The sequence below is a fragment of the Camellia sinensis genome, chromosome 12 (assembly GCF_055761805.1).
Source record: "Camellia sinensis isolate YWXY chromosome 12, ASM5576180v1, whole genome shotgun sequence".
Taxonomy (NCBI): domain Eukaryota; kingdom Viridiplantae; phylum Streptophyta; class Magnoliopsida; order Ericales; family Theaceae; genus Camellia; species Camellia sinensis.
Genome location: NC_138972.1, coordinates 122,592,169 through 122,611,858, shown reverse-complemented (window position 1 = coordinate 122,611,858; position 19,690 = coordinate 122,592,169). Strand labels below are relative to the sequence as shown.

Here is a 19,690-nt window from a genome sequence, read left to right as displayed (position 1 = left end):
GCCTAATATCAGTTTACAACATGCTCAGAAACAGATCACTCATGGGCCAAAAATAGCATGCAAGATTATGACATATAAGAGGATCAATGAAGCAAGTGTATCATGGAGGGCTCAAACAGGGTTGAGCCCTTAATGAAAAGTGAAAAGGAGCTCAAAAGAGGACCCCTTTCAGTTAGGGCCGGAGCTTGAAACAAAAAGCATGTGAGGCTTACAAATAGATCAAGAAAAAGGGTCAAAGAGGAGAAGTGTTACTCACCCTTGAAGACTAAAGCTTTTGTTGCTTCTTGGATCAATTTGCAGCTCCTTTAGCCTTTGAGAAGCCTTCCTTGTTGCTGGAAATGAAATGGTGATGGTAAAGCTTGGTGGTTTAGAAGAAATGGTGCTTAGGGACTTAGAAATTTTCAAGGAAATGAGAGGGATAAAGATGGATTTGTGTATGGAAGCTTGAAGAACAAATTTTCTAACCCCTACAAGTGAAGCCATCAGCTGGTTATAAGGGCCAAAAAGGGGGTGTAAAGGTGGGGGAAAAAGGAGAGCAACTTTCCCCCACAAAATATCCCCCGGATAAAGATATTTTCTGGGGGATAAAGCTCCACAGCTGTAAAGTGCACAGTGCAAGGAACTCGGCCGGCCAGTTACTTTTGCTGCAGGTGGCCGGCCGGCCACACCCCCTAGCCGGCCGGCTAGGGGTCAAAAGGGTCAATCTGATTTAATGGCCGGCCACCAACTGATGGTGTCCTCCTATCTGTGTACAACACAACCCTGTGGTTAAAAGTCCAAGAAAGTGGGTCCAAGGGGTTCAACATTAGCTCGGAAGGAGGGGGTCAAAAGGGTCAAGTGGAATTACTGGCCGGCCACCAACTTTTAGGGTCCTCTCATGTGTGTACATCACAAATATGTGGTTCAAAGTTCAAGAAAATGGGCCCAAGGTGTTCAACATTAGCTCGGAAGGAGGGGGTCAAAAGGGTCAAGTAACATTAATGGCCGGCCACCACTTTTTAGGGTCCTCCCATGTGTGTACATCACAAATATGTGGTTCAAAGTTCAAGAAAATGGGCCCAAGGTGTTCAACATTAGCCCGGAAGTGTGAAAAACGGGCGCCGGAGGGCGTCGGAGGATGTATAACTGGTTGCTGCAACAATTACTGGCCTCTCACCCTTCAGTGACCTCTCCAGTGATAAAACAGAGGTACCTGCCAAAAATGAACGAAAACCGATGCAAAACGAATGCTCGGGGACCAAAACGCGCAGTTCGAGGTCCCGAAAATGGGCTGTTAAGCACCGAAAGTGGCATTCGACCACGAAGTGGGTTTCTCAGACCCCAGTGTCCCTCAAAAGGGAGAAAATAGGAAGTATGCCAAAAACCGGAGCAATAGGAGATGGTTAAGCGGTCCCGAACCGAGGCACACGGCCTGACGGCTCCGAAAATCGGAAACCGGACTCCGAAATGGGAAAAATGGCCTACGGCCACAAAATGTAGCCTACGGACATTGAGAGATGGTCTACGGGACCTCTCCCTTCCCTCAGGAAAAGAAACAAAGAAAACAGAGCCTGGTTCGCAAACCGAGGCAAAGCACAAAAGAGGGTTCGGAAGTCCGGAGGCAGGGCTCACGGCCGTGACTCTGAAACTTCTGAACAAGCACATTATGCAACATCACCAAGCGCTCAATCAGTGACGTCTGAGTCTTAAGGTTGGTCAAAAATGGGGTGTCTACAATATGTGAGTGAGAGGGATAGAGAGAGAGTGTGTGTGTGTGTATGTGTGTGTATATGTATGTGTGTGTGTGTGTGTGTGTGAAGAAGATGAAGACAGAGGAATGAGAAAGGGCTGGGGCGACAAGAAGAGGGTGGAGAAAAGAATGGCGGTGGTAGGAAATGAGTGGTACTGCCGGAGAGGGGTGCCAGCAGCAATGAGAGTTTGTAAATAAAGGAAATGGAGAAAATAAGGGTTAGGGGTATATTTGAAATTATGGTAGGGGTCCAAAGAAAAATGAGGAATGGAGTAATTTTAGTAGTATGAGTTCAAAGAAATGAGAGATCCTAAAAAGAAAGGTAGGGACATATAGCAACCCTCTAAGTAAATAGGATGTTGGTGATTATACTGAATGATATATGGAGTTAATAATTTTAAGCCTTTGGTTTAAATTTGTGTTTTGCTCTTAACAAAAATTAAATGGGATATATCCATATACTACTCTATTACTACTTCAATTGATTGAATTAATTTACTGTAGAAGCAAAATGCTTGATGTGGAATTGTTTTATTTTTTATAGTAAATAAATAAATATATGTAAAGTTAGGGTATGTTAAAAGAGAGAGATTCTTTTATGTTTTGCCTTTTTGGTCCAGTTCCCAATTTGGAGTGAGAAATCAAATTAGCCTCCGTTTGGGAAGTGGGCTGGCTTTTTGACTTTTTGACTTTGTTGGCTATTTTAGCTTGGGCTAAAAAGCTTGGTTTGGGAAGGACTTTTTGGCTTTTTGACTTTTTTGACTTTTTTTTGTGAGAGAAGAGTGTAATAATTATGGGTTGGATGTGATATTTTGTTTGTTATGGCTAAAATAGCATATTTTGTCTTTTGTGGCTAAAATAACCCGAAACTAACTTGCCAAATCGTTTTTGGATCGATTTGGGAGGGGTTCAAAATATCACATTTTATTTTATTTTTTTGAATTTTTTATAGCAAATTTTAAAATATATATAATTTAATAGAATTTAAAATTAAAAAAAAAATTTCTTTTAAAACTCACTAAAAACAAAGGAAGCTAACAAAAAAAAAAAAAAATACAAAAAATACAAAAAAGAAGAGAGAGTAAATTATAAGCACACCCTTTGAGATTTGTTTAAAATACAAACTACTCCATATAGTTTAAAAAATTACACATATCCCCCTATTAGAATTTTACATTTAGCAAAATTAATTAAAAAATAAAATTTTCTAACTGCTCTTATATAAAATGATAAAATTACTTGAATTACTAATTAAAATAAATTTTTAACATCATTAAAAACTGTTAATTGACTTGATGATTCATAAATAAAAAAGGTCATGTGTTATGAAATTAAAAACTTTAAGAGGTAAGATATAATTTTTAGAATCATATAAGATAAATTGTATTTTAAACAAATTTTAAGAAGTGTATTTATGATTTACCCAAAAAATATTTAAAAATACAATTACCAACCAAAGAACTATCCAAACTTTATGGGACTCGTTGCCCTCGGTTGGCATGATTTAAAATAGACTAAAAAGTTAATAAAATAAAATGTTACATTCAAATAATAATCATTTCATTTTTTCTCACATAAAAGTCAAAAAGTCTAACCTAAACGAACTTTTTAACCCCAGCCTAAAATAGTTAAAAAATTAAAAAATCAAAAAATCAACCCACTTTTCAAATGAAACCGTTGACTCCAATTACTTGAATGACAACATTCCTAAAACGGTTAAAACTTCGGCCACGTTTGTTTGGCGGATTAATTCGGATGTGATTGTTAGTGGAAAGAGGGTTAGTGAAGAGATTATTAATATGGGAATTGTTAGTGAGAGAATTAAGTAAAAGTGTATTTGTTACAATGATAGTATGAGAGATGATTAGTGATGGGATTGTTCAATTATTTTTATATGAAATAAATAAAAAAATTATTTCTATATTAAAAAAACTAAAACAAACAGGTGCACGTGGCAAAAAATAAAAATAAATAAATTTTTTTATATAAAATAGGGTCAATCCGCTTATTATTTTCTTAACCTCATCCAAAATTCAGTCAAGTTAATCCTTCTATTGAGGAGGATTATTAAGCCCTTCGAACTATTACTCTCCCCTCCTAAATTATAACCAAACAAGTTATGGGTGAGACCTACAGTTATAACAATCCAACCCCTTGTAGATTAGTTTTTGAGATAAAAAGTACGAAAACTTGTTTGGTTTGTCTTTTTTCAGAAACGGTTTTGAAAAATTATTTTGGAGAGAGAATTTTAAAAAAAATGATTGATTTGATGTGTATGAGAGAGAGAGTGATTTTGGAAAGTAGGTAACTAAACAAAATTTTGAGATTTTTTTTGAAAAAATTTGTTTATTTTGATTACTCTTAAAAATTTATTTGTAGAGAATTTTTCTCAAAATTTTTTTAGAAAAACAAACCAAACAAGACCATAGCCTTCCTGTCAAAAGTATCATGAGCTTGCCCATTGAGGATAGAAGATAACTTTAAGAAAAAAAAAGAGAAAAAAAGAGAGGAAAAGAACATAACTTGATTACATAATCAAACACTAGTTAAAAATTATAGTAACTTATAATAAGTTAAAAATTCATAATTAAAAATAAAAAATAAAAATATTTCTCCCACAATTTTTAGATAATTTATTTAAATTATTTTTATCTACATAATAAGTTATAAGTAAAATTAGTATCAAATAACTTGGCAAACGCTTTAAGGATTAAAAAAAAATTTATAAGCAGCATAGTTAAATTATTCCAAACAAACTCTTTATATCATCATGAGATAAGAGCAACTCTAATAATGTATTAACTTCTTAAACCAAATTCATTTTTAATTATGTCTTCATACAAAATAAAAATAAAAACTATCAAATTTTGACAAAGCCAAATCTTGTGATTTGTGCCGAATTCGGCACCAATTTACCTCATCACTAGGACGATCACGATCACTAGATTTTTTGAAGAGAAAATTCAATGATCAAAATTTAAAATGAGTATTGACCGTACCAAAATAACATAATAATCATTGGAGTGATATTGCAATAAATGACTTCAGTAAATTGTAACAAGTCAAATAATGGTGTTGACGAAGCCTTCTTGACTTTCATCATTTGAGTTGCTGTAAGGAAGGGGATAAGGGATGAGGAGGAACATTGGGTCTGATATATTTTTTAGTGATTTTTGTTTAGCAATAATTTTAATATTAGTGTGAAGGATTAAATGGGGAATAAATAATGTTAATTGAAATTGTAGCATTAAGGGATTAGGCATATCTCCAAATTATTTATCTCCTTCATCCAATTGTAAAAAATTATTTTATTTTTTTATCTCATCCTCACCAAGCATAATAACTTCCTCTATTTAATACTTTCCTATAAGATAACTTATCTCAATAATCTTAATATATAATTCTTCATCCCATGTAATTTTTGGTATAATTTATCCTTACAAACCTATTGCAATAATCTTATTCATATTCAAATTTCATCAAAAATAGTTGTCGGCAATGAAAAATATTCTCCATATTTAATTCTGTGATTGATTTATGCGTTTGTAGACTTATTTCCTTTTTAAAGGAAAAGGAGATAGAGGGGTTAATAAACCGTAGTTTAAGTTTCATCTCCATAAAAAAAGGATCAAAGAGTTTCTTGCTGAGGAACTTGTATTTACCTTGAGAGAAGATTAGGGATAGACAATTATGGTAGTCTAATGTATTGTATAATTAAAGTCAAGATATATTTGAAAAAGCTCTTGAGCTTTTCGATAATTCATTCAAAAAGCTGGAAGGAATAATTTGAATAAGGAACTTTGTGAATTCAAAAAAGAAGAAAGAATATGATACCTATTTTTCGTTTCCACATATTTGCTGTAGCATATCTATTCGTCAAAACAAATTTTTAAAAAACTTTTTTGGATTAGTTTTCTTAGCCTGTATTAATTAATGTATAACATCAAGTACTATTATTCCATAATATTGCTTTACTTATAATATTCATTCTCACCCAAGCAAAAAATATAATATAAATTCTAGGCTCTGAATGAGAACAAAAAAAGTTTAAGTACATAAAGGAAATTTGATGGCCATTAATTTTCAAAAAATATATAATATTTTTTAAGTACATCAGAATACTTAAAGTACTACTTAATTACTAGTAATATACATACTTATCAAATGTTATTTATTTAAAAATATACATTTTTTTAATCTTAAATAATATTTGATAATCACATAAACATGTGTCTTTCATGTACTCTCCATTTATCTTTTGGACAATTGTTTGAGAAATTAAGCAATTTTCTTTTTGTCCAACTCCTCTCCATCTATGTTTTGTTATGATAGAATTGTAAGCCAGGTTATTGAATTAATTTAATTTTTATTATAATTAATGTGAAAACATAATCGAATAAAATAAATAATTCAAATCGTTTAAAGTGAGCTCACGTAAACCTCACATAACCCAACAACAGCTCCACTCTACTATGGATTAAGAAGCCAATTCAATATAAAAATTATAATATTCTATTTTACAAAAGTGATTAGAATATTAGAATATTGTAACACTAACAGTTTTATAATTAAGAAATGAGTTTTGTAATTCGGGTCCAAAAATTAGACCCACTTTTTAAATTCAGGTCTCGTTTGGGAACATACTATTTTAATTATTTTTTTATTTTTTGGCTAAAATATGAGGTAAAAAAAACTAGTATGTTTGAAATGAATTTTGATTTTTTATGAAAATATGTGTAAAAAGTAGAAAAAAAATAAAATATTTGACTTTTTGATATGAGTTTTATACTTTTTGATTTTTTTAAAAATTTTTTAATTTTTAAGCTAAAACAAACACGTGCCAAACGAGACCTCAATATCAATAATATGATTTGTTGATGGTTAAAAATTCTCCAATTATTAATCAATTAAATTCTTAACATATCACCGAATCTAAAAAAATATACTTTTATATCATCTCCGTTGAAGAATATTATTTTTGGAAATAATAGACTCCCAAATACGTACCATCCATAGTTCACAGAAATTGTACGTCCTCTGCGACTATAAAATTCCACAACGTGCTACTCGAAACTCCAAGGAACCAACCAGTCTTCTCTAAAACTCCGTAACCCCCTACCTCTATCTCTCTCTCTCTCTCTCTCTCTCTCTGTCTCTGAGTGAAGAAGTGATATATATAATGGAGTTTATTAGAAAAGGTCCATGGACTGAAGAAGAGGACTCGAAGCTCATCAATTATATTACCATCTACGGTGAAGGCCCTTGGAACTCTGTCGCTCAATGTGCAGGTATTATCCCCGTCATCATAATTTTAAATAACAGTATCAAAATACGTATCAGTATCAGTCATGCAGTTTATATTAGCCGATAAAAATATCATTTTTACTTCACTTCCCTTCCATCTGCCTATATATGTTTGTTTCAGTAACTTATAAAGCAAAAACAGGTCTGAATCGAACAGGAAAAAGCTGCAGATTAAGGTGGTTGAACTACTTACGTCCCGATGTCAGACGCGGAAACCTCACCCTTCAAGAACAGTTTCTCATTCTCCACCTCCACTTGCGTTGGGGAAATCGGTATTCATATTTATATATTTTTGAGAAAATTATACATATATAAAAATCACTGTAATTTGTCTTTATTAATTTTTTTTTTATTGACATGTTGGAAGGTGGTCGAAGATAGCTCAGCAGTTACCCGGAAGGACAGACAATGAGATAAAGAACTATTGGAGAACAAGAATTCAGAAGCAAGCAAAGCAACTCAATTGCGACGTAAACAGTTATGAGTTCAGAGACACAATTCGAAACTTTTTGCTGCCCAGATTGGTGGATCAAATCCAAGCCGAATCAGACGCATTAAGTTCCATGGCCGAGCCTACCTCCATTCATGATTCCTCTGCAACAGAGACATGGATGATCGCTTCATCATCGCAGCAACAATTCTTGGAGAAACAATCTGTTTTCACTGATTGTGATAGTGATCATGTGTTGGCGAATATCTGGCTCAATATTTCGAGTTTAACTGATTGGGGAGGTTGTTTCGGGGGCACTGGACTGACATCGGATAGGAATAATGCTTGTTGTGAACAGGACATGTTTGATGATGCTGAAGAAGAAGAAGAAGAAACTATGGAGTATAGAAAAGCCTCCCGGTTAGCTGGTGGTGGTGGTGGTGGTGGTGGTTGGGGATCAGTAGACACCATGCTATATTATGATGGTGGTGAAGAAGGTTACACCAACAACACCAGCTTTGATTATCACTACACCTTTAATTAAAACCAACTTGCTTAATCAGTTTTTTTTTTTTAAAAAAACCGAGTGTGTGATCAGTTTAGATGCACTTCAACTAATCCTAAAATTAACGACCTCAACTTGCTTAATTAGTTGATATGAATGAAAGCATAGCAACAAACAGAGGGAAATGTGATCAATGTAGTTTTATTTTTTTGATAAATAAGTATTTTTGTTTTTTTGTTTATTTTTAAGATTTGAAACTTACATATTACTAGTAAAATGAGTTTTTCTCATTCTTGGCTGTGAGACCATGAAATATCCTCTCACATGAATGTTGTAGAGATCCAGCGAAGAGAAGAGATTCACCCCTGTAGATCTGCAATGAGGAACATAGTCGGTGCCACCCAACCGGGGTTGCTGGCCAGGAGTACTCCGATGATGAAGGTAGTCCTTGAATCAAGAAATAGTATATATATATATATATATCAGAAGGGGTGTGTGTGTGTGGTGGAGGGAGAACATACATACCTTTCACTTGGGATGCCCCCTCTTTATATAGACGGGGGGTGTGATATTTATTTGGGCTGGACCTTTGTAGGCTTTGTTTGGGTTAGGCCCAATAAGCTAATACTTATAATTTTCTGGCTCCCACAATTGTCCCAAAACTTTCATTGTCTGCGGTAGAAAGAATGAGAGTTTTATCTTGCCAAGTTACACTGTTCAAATAGCTGTTAGGTTTTTTGATAAAGAACACTTTGGATAAATGAATAAAATATGTGAATGAATGACTGCATGTATGCTTGAATGCATGTATAAATGTACGTATGTCTTGAATGTATGTAAAAATGTATATATGTTGATCATAAGATCAAGGGGATTGAGCTAAAACCCAGAAAGGAATACAAATAAATCATAACAATAGGCCGCGGTATTCTAACCCTCGGGCATGGGTGTAGGCCGCGGTATTCTAACCCTCGGGCATGGGTGTAGGCCGCAGTATTCTAACCCCCGGGCATGGGCATAGGCCACGGTATTATAACTCCCGGGCATGGGTGCAGTATTTTGTCAAGTGCGAAGATTGCTTCCAAATATGGACTTTTATGCCGAGCTAGAAATATTTCTATAGGCCGAACACGGAAATGATTACCTAAACCAAATAAGATAGATTAAATAAGGTAGATATATCAGTCAAAAATTGGACCACGGTATTATTACCCCCGGGTGAGGGTGTAGACCTGTGGTATTATAACCCCGGGCAAGGATGTGGGCCTTTGCTAACGGCGCTCTGTGCCGAGTGCGAAGATTGCGCTGTACTCGGAGACTTTTGCTGATTTTAAGTGGCAACTAAGTGCCAAAGTAGCAAGGACTTTGAATAATGTATCATGTATCGAATAAGGTGGACGCGTTAATCACCAATAAAATTGCTCCGCTTATATGGAATTGCCAAGTAGATATTGGGCCAACTATTTAATTGCCGAGTTGCTCAGTTTGCGTTTAGTCCAAGGTAGACTTGCTCCTTTGCTTTCGAATGCAAGGCATTAGTCGGAAGGAATGTAGATTCCCATTGCCCTATGTTGCAGGGAAGGTTCGGCTTTGGTAAAATGACGGCGCGCACAAATATGGAAACTGCTGTCTGCCAAGTGTGTAATGTATTGCCTCAAAACGGGCGCTTGCTTGAAGCTATGTGAAAAGGAGCAGAAGTTTGTAACTCAAGTAATCGTCCTTGTAATGTTTGTACCAAGTTGGCCGAGTATTCATGCATATCAAAGGTGCCGAGATGATGATCGGCTGATGTGCCCCAATTGGAAAGCGGAAAATTGACTGATGTCCTAGTGGGCAAATGTTTTACCAAATAATGTTGTTAGGTGAATAAAGTTGCCGAATACTGTGGTCAATGTTGCTGCATAAAGTTTGACGATGCATAAAGTTGACAAATAATGTTGCTTAGCCGAATAGAGTTGATGCACTGCCGAATAATGATCATGCATAATGTTGAGTTTAATAATGGTCGAATAATCTTGCTGGGTATAGTTGATGCACTGTCGAGTAACTAGTGTCAAAACATCGGTGTCCGTTTACACTTGGGTCGGCGATTGTGCCAATCGTTTGGTCGACGGCGTGTCGGCATTCCTTCGGGGTTAGGTTTGCTAAGAACTTGGTCGGCAGTGGTTGCCAATTTAGTGGAGTTCAGCTTCTTGTCCAACGTATATTTGCCCCATTGCTTTTGAATAAGATTTGTTATTCGGAAGGAATAAAATTGACTTGGGCCAAAATTGCCGAGTAAGCCGATAATGAATTGAAACGGATTCCGTGCCCCTATCTGGTGCCGTGGCGATATCAGAATGAAGCTGAGACAAAGTAAGGTGCTTGGTGATATCGGAAACAAATCTGCAATTTATTTGTTTATTTATTTAATATATATGTATATATTTATTTTGTGCTGAATTTGTAAATTCTGACTGTACGGATGGCCTCGGAAAGCGTCAGATAGCTGGAAAGGACTATTGGATTGCTGTGATCAGACTCCTGATGGCGTAATTATAGCCAAAATAGATCTAACAGCTTAGATCGATTGAGACTTTTGCTCCGCAAATCTCTGGATAATTTCTCTCATGGCTTGGAAAAAATAAAAAATAAGGATAAATGGGGTCAACAAGACTTGAACCCCTGCTTTAGGAGATAAAGAACACTGAACTACTGCATCAAGACAAAGACTTATGCTCGTATTTTGCACATTATATATTTAAACTTAATTGTTTGGCTATTATGAGATGTAACTTAGCCGCAATCCACCGAATAATTTGTTATGTTGGCCAACTCCAAGTTGTCTTCTCCAGCAACGATAGATGATTTTCTAGGCAAACTTCTATTAGCTCTTATGGCTTCGTTTTAGCTCCGATTAAGATGCGGTTTGTTGCGTTGGACTCGTCTCAATGAGTACTTCACGCTGGTATAACCAAAATTTGATTTTGACAGCTTCGTAAATTTCGGTTTTCGGCACATGTGATCCGTTTCGTAACATTCGGCGGGCTTTGGTTACTTCTGGTTCCTCAGGTTGGTGGGTTTGGACTCTTTGAGCCGATGTGAATCCTGTGGTAGGTTTAGATGTGGATTTCGGTAAGCCAAGATGCTAGTTTCATGCCGAGATAGTAGTGCCGAGATTTTGGAGAGCAAATTGTGCCAATTCAGGTGGCAGCCGAATGATATGCATGCAAGTACTTTCAAGAAGTGTTGCCGAACAAGAAATGTGATTGAGCAATCTTGCTGAGTAATAGATGTTAGCCGAATAAGCAATATCGCGGTGTAGTGTTTTCGAATACTTGCTGAATAAGTTGCCGAATCCGAGATAATATGCAGAGAACTAATAGTTGATAAGATGCCGAATGATATGCATGTGAGTACTTTCAAGAAGTGTTGCCGAATAAGAAATGTGATTTGAGCAATCCTGCCGAGTAATAAATGTTAGCCGAATAAGCAATATCGCGGTGTGATGTTTTCGAATACTTGCCGAATAAGTTGCCGAAGCCGAGATAATATGCAGAGAACTAATAGTCGATAAGATATCGAATGATATGCCGAATTTGCGGAGTTTGATAAGCAATGTTGCCGAATAGTAGCGCCAAGCAATTTTGTACTTTCGAGAAGTGAATCATGAGATTTTTGCTGGAGGTGAATAAATTAATAATTGTAGTTGTTCCGAGAATGTCCAATGTTGTGGAGTGGACATATGTGTGGCCGAGTAGGATTGCCGAGAAAGGTGGAAGAGATGCCGAGTAGCTTTGTATCTTTGCCGAGCAATCTTTTATGAGTTGTAATACTGTCAAAATGCACATGCATGGGCTCAATAGCCGACTGATTCTTCAGAGTGGAGAAATTGTCAAGGCTTGCAAGATAAATTGTGGCTGAGATAGGTGGGTCGGCAACTATTTTGGCTCGCCGAAACACATTGGTCAGCAACTTAGTGTGAAACACTTGGTCGGCAATTCCTTTCGGTTGTGCCAGCCGGAATACTTGGCCGGCGACTTTAGCTTGGTGCTTTGGCAGAATATCACTTCGATTGAATTGCATCGCCCTCAAGATTCACATTAATTCGAATTTTGGATAGAAATTACATATATTCATCGGCAGTGTGGTTGCTGAGGTGTCTTTGTATAGAGACAACATTGAAACTCATTTGATTCTTCTCAAAAGCACCTACAACTGACAAATGTTTCGCAATACATGTAATGTATAATATATAAATAAACTCTTAGACTGCCAATTCACAAGTTGCACTACTACAATTGGTTAACCTTGGTTCTTTAGTGAGAGAAAGTAATTAATTACCGAGCAATATGTTTGTTGAAAGGTTTCCCAGCAAGATCAACTAATAATATAATATTTCGACATGGGTGCATTCATACATATAGAAGCATAAATGAAAATAAGTTCTTTGGAAAATGATGGCTTTGTTACATATTTTGTCAACCAGTGCTATTCGGAGTCTGACATAATATTTTTTTTTATCAATTCCTAGAGAGAGAAAACTTGCAACCCATAATTTTGCGACATATATATATATATATATATTTATATTTTATCTATGCTCATGCTTTTTGGGTTTGATTAAAAAACTAGTATACACACTTATACGTAGACTAGAAATATACAAATAAATTCTTTCAAAGAGAAAAACAGCTTCCCTTATTCAGTGTAGGCCGACTTGCAGCCGATCATGTGGTTGGAAACTTTTCTTAGCTTCATGATGTGCCGAATCACTTGGTCGGCATCTCTTTGAATTTGGCTTTGCTGAGAATGTGGTCAGCAAGACTGCATTATGCATGCAACACCTTTGATCTTTGGTTTTGCCGAGGTTTGGATTGGCATCAACGGAAGCCATTAGAGAAAAAGTGAACCCAACTTGTGTACATGTGCATATATATGAAGAATCATCTTCAAGATATGCTTTGTGAAACAAAGAATAAATAAATAAATAGATAGACACATGTATTAATTTAGCCAAGCAGATGTGTTGAATTGCCGAAAAGATGTTTGTACCAATAAAGGTGTGAAACCCATTTTTAGAGAGAGAAAAACAACTACTAACCTCATCTTGTTTTGACAACCTTTCTAAGCAATATTAATACTCAACGATGCTTTGATCAAATCTGTGAGCATAAATAGATACATACATAGATCTGTGTGTATATATATATATATATATATGTATACCTGAACTTTAGCAAAAAACAAAATCAAAATGAAAGAAGCCAAAAACCTAGTTGTGGGCCGTATTACTTGGGATTGGTTTTGCTTTTGTAGAAAGTGCACTGACCTCAAAGCAACCAGTATATGTTTACTTACAGCAGTATATTTGTTGTGTTCTTCGTTGATCTCATTCAGTCGTTCCCACAGATGGCGCCAATTGTGAGACCATGAAATATCCTCTCACATGGATGTTGTAGAGATCCAGCGAAGAGAAGAGCTTCACCCCTGTAGATCTGCAATGAGGAATATAGTCGGTGCTACCCAACCGGGGTTGCTGGCCGGGAGTACTCCGATGATGAAGTTAGCCCTTGAATCAAGAAATAGTATATATGTATATCAGAAGGGGTGTGTGTGTGTGGTGGAGGGAGAACAGACATACCTTTCACTTGGGATGCCCCCCCTTTATATAGACGGGGGGTGTGATATTTATTTGGGCTGGATCTTTGTAGGCTTTGTTTGGGTTAGGCCCAATAAGCTAATACCTATAATTTTCTGGCTCCCACATTGGCCTTTATAAAATTGCGATATTTAACTAAGTAATTTAATGGTTAAATCACTTTTAAAAAAAAGTACACAAATTAAATTTTAATATAAAAAAACTATATATTTAGAATGGTTTTTTTTTTTCCCTACTAAAATATTGATCCACATAACAATGTGTCGCCACCTAATAGAACCATGATATCTATTGTAATTTGTGTGCCAGAGCAAGTAGCTAGGTTCATGGGCTAGGGAGCCCTATTTAGCCGACTCAGCTCAGGGCCTGGGTATTAGACTTTGATGCTGTTCGTTAGAGAATTTAAATGGACTTAAAGCCTATTTCATGACAAAGACATATGACTGTTGTAGAAAGACTATGGGCCTTTGAAATGTGATTGCCTTGGAAAAAAGCCCAATACAGATTCTAATGGTTACAACTCCTAACAAATGACTTTTATTTTTCTCTAATCATTCTTGACGTGTAGAATTATCCCATATGTTTCACCTTTTCTGGCAACTCAATTTTGCTTCAATCTCTCATACTCTCTGGTTTTTCGTTTCTGTTCTCTCTTGGATCGCTTCTTCTTTTCTGTTTTCTTTTGGATCGTTTTTGAGGTCTCTCGTCCGTGATAAACATTCCCTCTCTCTCTCTCTCTCTCGTTTGTTTGTTTTGATAAAGTACCTAATGCTCGATCTTGATCTTTGTTTTGTTGCTAATATATACATATATATGTGTAAACCTAAGCTTTATTTTGCTTTTCTGTTTCTGATTATGGCTTTTTGGTTGCTGCTTATCATTTGAAAGATCGAAATAGCAATGATGTTGTTGAAAAAAAACATTATCTTTAACTTATGAAAAAATGTATTGACTCTAGAAATTACAAAATCCTGACTTGCACTATTGTTGTCTGTTGTTTGTGTTTGATTTTAATTGTGACAATGTAAATGCATGCAATATTAAGAATAACAACAACAGTATCTAAAGAAAGAAAAGAAGGAAAAAAAAAAAAAAACTGTAACCAAAGTTTATTGAGCATCCATTCATATACATGGTAATGTTATCTCATTCCTTCTTTGTAACGGGGCTTCGTTTAGGCATTATGTATGGAAAACCAGTGGCACATTTATGTATATTTGTATGGTTTCAGTTTTAGTGCTTTCATTTGGGTTTAACTTCTAAGGGAGAGAGAGAAGGCTGTGGTGTATAAGCAATCAGATTTCTGTGCTTATCATTCTTGTTATTGTTAGAGGGAGAGGGTTTAGGGTTTCCGTATGACATTCCTTCTTGAACCATTATTAGTATTATTGTTGTTATTGAACCAGATATGCAACAGTGTTACTATTTCCAGTTTTGCGACATTCGTACTTGAACATTTTTAGTATGATTGATTGTCATTGAACCTGATATGCCACAATGTTACTGTTTCCTGTTTTTGTTAAAATGTTTTTACATTTGGTTTATGGTTAGAACATCAGGAAAATTGTCAGATTCCATACTCTAATTGTTGCCTGGTAAAGGAGTTTTAAATTCTCATGTCAGTGTATATTGAGGCTTATTAGAGCAACTTGTTCAAAATGTTTGGTTAATACAACTCAGTGTGTGCAGTAGTTTATAGGTTCTGTTGGCATTTAAAGCAAGTGTAATGTGTGTGAGACAAGGTAATATTTGGCATATCTTCCCTGATTCTCCTGTTTATTTATCCATACAATCCATCTAGCTTTCCAGAATTCCAATAATTTGCTCAGCTCTGTAAGGTGAATTGTTTGGCATACCATTTTTCAAGTATATAACCATAGGTCCAACAAATAAGTGGTTGGTGAAGAAAACAAACACGAACTTCAAAACTAAAGTTTTAGTATGTAATGCTCCAGTGATGAACAATCATCTGAAAGATAAATTGGATAAGTGCTACATGAATATACACACTTGCACTAACTCAAGTGTCACCATCAACTCACAAGGGTAAGATTTTCCTCAACAAGAAAATAATGGGCTGAATCCCTAAAATGCCATGATGAAAAAGAAAATTCTCACACAAAGAAATAGCAAAATTCAATTGAGAGATACAAACTAACCCCGCAAAACCAGAAATAGTGTTGGTGGATTTCCATTTGTTGGATGCTGAATAATATTTTCCTCAGGGACCTTACTGCAAAAAAGATAGAAAAAGAAATATGTTAATTGTCAATGAAAATTTTTGAAATCCCAAACTCATTACATCGCTTGCTCGAGTGCCTCAAATCACCTTCGAGCATCATCACCCAAAATCTGTTCACGTGGAATCCATCCATCAACATTCATCAAATCTAACCAATGTCCAATGATATCCAAGGAAATATGTATATGCCAACACTTGCTCAATGTTAAGGAAAAACATTTATATAAAAGCAAGCAAGCAACGATGGTTAGACTGATAATTTCCCAAAGGTTGAACATGGCTTTATTCAGAAGGCCATTTTAGGTTTTGAAGGCCAGGAGCTCCTTTGCTTTTAACTTGCAGTTTAACAGTAAAAGTCCAAAAAATTTATACCAATATAGAAATTTCATGCTATACACAACATCAAATTGTGTCACTTACAAAATTATTCGCTATTATTTCATTAACCCATATGCTTATTTATTCCCTCTAGAAAATTAATTATCCCAGTTCTCTCCATCTATGCCCTTTCATTAAGTCATGTCCACTTCTTTGTTGTTAGTAAGACTGATTTTCTTTGTTATCTTTACAGGGCTCACAATTTTAGTGTTGAAAATTTTGATGAACGAACAGTTATGCTCTGTGACCAAGTAAGGCTTGCATTTTCCCTTATATATTTTACCATGTGTGTTCTTTTTAATTATCTAAATCTAACTATTTATTGTGTTGGAACAATCTTCTATGTAAATAAAATAACTTAAAATAATTCAAACAAAATAAAATAAAACTTACAGAATTTATTTTGTTGAACCGAATCAATAATTTAAAGACAAAGTCGAGTGTGCGACACTCTGTCCTTAAGACAGATTCGCCCCGCTACGGTGCTTACGGTTATGTGGCGTCTATCTCCCAGGATACAATGATCTTCACAAATTTGTAGTAGCACTTCAAACAAATTTGTTCGACGAACCAGAACCTTGTGTTCCATAACTCTTTGAAATTTTTCCTAAAATAATATGAAGCATAAAGGACGCAAGAGAGCAAAATGAAGGCAAGGAAAATGAATTTTCGGAATCCATCAAAATTGGAATGAGGCTGCCTTTATATAGGCTTTGTTGGCACCTATTCAATTTGAATAGAAAAGGTATGAAGAAGGGACATACCCCATCCTTTAAAATAAAGAGACACCATGAAAGGTTTGCACCCTTTCATTCAAATGGAGGTTTGGTCCTTCCTTTAAAGCAAAAAGACACCATGAAAGGTTACACCCTTTCATTCAAAATGGAGTCTATTTCAATTCACAACTACCTCTTTATAAATTTTCCAACAATCCCCCACATGAATGAAATTGACAGAGAGAAAATGCAACAACATGATGTAAATACAGAGAGTACAGAAATTGGAAATATTCTACAAAGGATAGGTAGCTTTTGGCTTTGAACCTTCCCTTGTGAGATACTATCGGATTCACTAGCTAACCAGTAAACATGATGTCTTGAACTGTTCAGCCGTTTGTGTAAACCAAGACAATAGAACTCACACAGTATATCTCCGGACACAGTTTAGTTCTCACTATTGTGTTTATTTTGGCCCTGAACAACCTGGTCTTTCATGAGTGCTCTAAAGACTTGTAGCCCTTCACAAATCTTATAGAACCGGCCTAGTTCACACTCACATAGGTGATTCTTATGAAAAGAATCCTGCCATACTCCACTAGGTTTATCTAGATATAAGAATCATTAAAAGTATTACTTAACCTAACCGCTGCAGACATCACTATTTCATCAAAGAACTGGGTAGGAGATAAACTCCCTAGTGATCCTTCTGAGTCATTCACAACTCAGTTGTCCCTTTGAACCTAGATCTTGGGATCTCCAGTCAACTAGGTTGGGTTGCCATTGTGGTAACTCTTATTTAATAGGCTTTAGTCCCATTCCCCTCGATGAATTCTCAACTAACTCTCTTGTTAACCCTTTGGTTAGTGGATCCGCTATGTTGTCTTTAGACTTAACATATTCTATGGACATAATTCCATTAGAGAGTAGTTGTCTTACGGTATTATGTCGACGACGAATATGTCGAGACTTACCGTTATACATATGACTCTGTGCTCTACCAATTGCTGATTGACTATCACAATGTATGCATATAGCAGGCACCGGTTTTGGTCATATTGGAATATCTTCAAGGAAGTGGCGAAGCCATTCTGCCTCTTCTCTTGCTTTGTCTAAAGCTATGAATTCAGATTCCATAGTAGACCTAGCAATACAAGTCTGTTTGGAAGATTTCCAAGATACAGCCGCCCCACTAAGAGTAAAGATCCAATATCCAATTTGCATCACAGTATCCTTCAAGTACTGCTGGATATCTAGTATAATTAAGTCCAATGTTACGAGTAAATCGGAGATATCTAAGAACCCTTATAATTGCTTTCCAGTGTTCTACTCCTGGATTACTCGTTTATCTACTTAATTTACTTACTGCATAAGATGTATCTAGGCGAGTGCAGTTCATCAAGTACATTAAGCCTTCAATAATTTGGGCATACTCTAATTGAGAAATACTTTCCTGTACATTTTTAAAAAGATACAAATTAACATCTACAGGAGTTCTAGCAAGATGATCATCATCTTTGCTAAATTTGTCAAGTATTTTCTCAATGTAATGAGATTGTGACAAAGCATATCCTTCTGATGTTTTGGTAATTTTCATACCAAGTATTACATCAGCAATGCCCATGTCCTTCATGTCAAAATGTTTATTCAACATTTTCTTGGGAGTTTTAATCATGTCATTATTACTACCAATGATGAGCATATCATCTACATAAAGGCATACAATGACATAACCTTTATCTGTGTTTTTAATATAAACACATTTGTCACACTCATTAATTTTAAATCCATTTGACATCATTGCCTTGTCAAATTTCTCATGCCATTGCTTTGGCGCTTGTTTTAAACCATATAATGATTTAATCAATTTACACACTTTCTTTTCTTTCCCTGGAACAGAAAACCCTTCTGGTTGTTCCATGTAAATTTCTTCATTTAACTCACCATTTAAGAAAGCGGTTTTAACATCCATTTGATGAATTTCTAGATTGTATAGAGATGCAATGGCAATTAGCATTCTAATAGATGTTATTCTAGTAACCGGTGAGTATGTGTCAAAGTAATCTAGACCTTTTTTTTGTCTAAAACCTTTGACTACAAGTCTTGCCTTGTATTTGTCTATTGATCCATCCGCTTTCAATTTTCTTTTGAAAATCCATTTGTACCCAAGAGGTTTACAACCTGGTAGCAAGTCCACTAATTCCCAAGTGTGATTTTGCAAGATGGATTCAATTTCACTGTTGACAGCTTCTTTCCATAAAAGAACTTCAAGACTGGACATAGCATCTTTAAAAGTTAAAGGCTCATTTTCTAACAAATATGTTAGAAAATATGGACCAAAAGATTTTGAGGTTCTAGCACGTTTACTACGCCTAAGCTTCTCTTCCTCATTTTGATCTAACTCTTGTTCTTGATCATGTTCTTGATCCTGACTAGTAATAGCATCAAAAGATCTTTTATTAGTACTAGTCTCTTGTCCAGTCTTCTTTGGAAATACATGTTCAAAGAATGATGCATTCCGAGACTCAATAAGAGTATTTACATGCATTTCGGAATGTTCTGATTTATGAATCAAAAACCGATAAGCACTACTATTCTTGGCATAACCAATGAAAATACAATCAATGGTCTTAGGACCTATCTTAGTCTTTTTAGGATTAGGAATAGCCACTTTAGCCAAACACCCCCACACTTTTAAGTATTTGTAGGATAGTACTCTTCCATGTCACAATTCATAAGGTGTTT

General features: G+C 35.5%; 2 pseudogenes; one reads left to right on the top strand and one right to left on the bottom strand.

The window, feature by feature from the left end:
* Positions 1–19,690, bottom strand: part of LOC114256761 (mannosyl-oligosaccharide glucosidase GCS1-like) — a 357,500-nt pseudogene that overhangs the window by 128,346 nt on the left and 209,464 nt on the right.
* LOC114299851 (transcription factor MYB78 pseudogene) lies at positions 6,849–8,007 on the top strand (annotated as a pseudogene).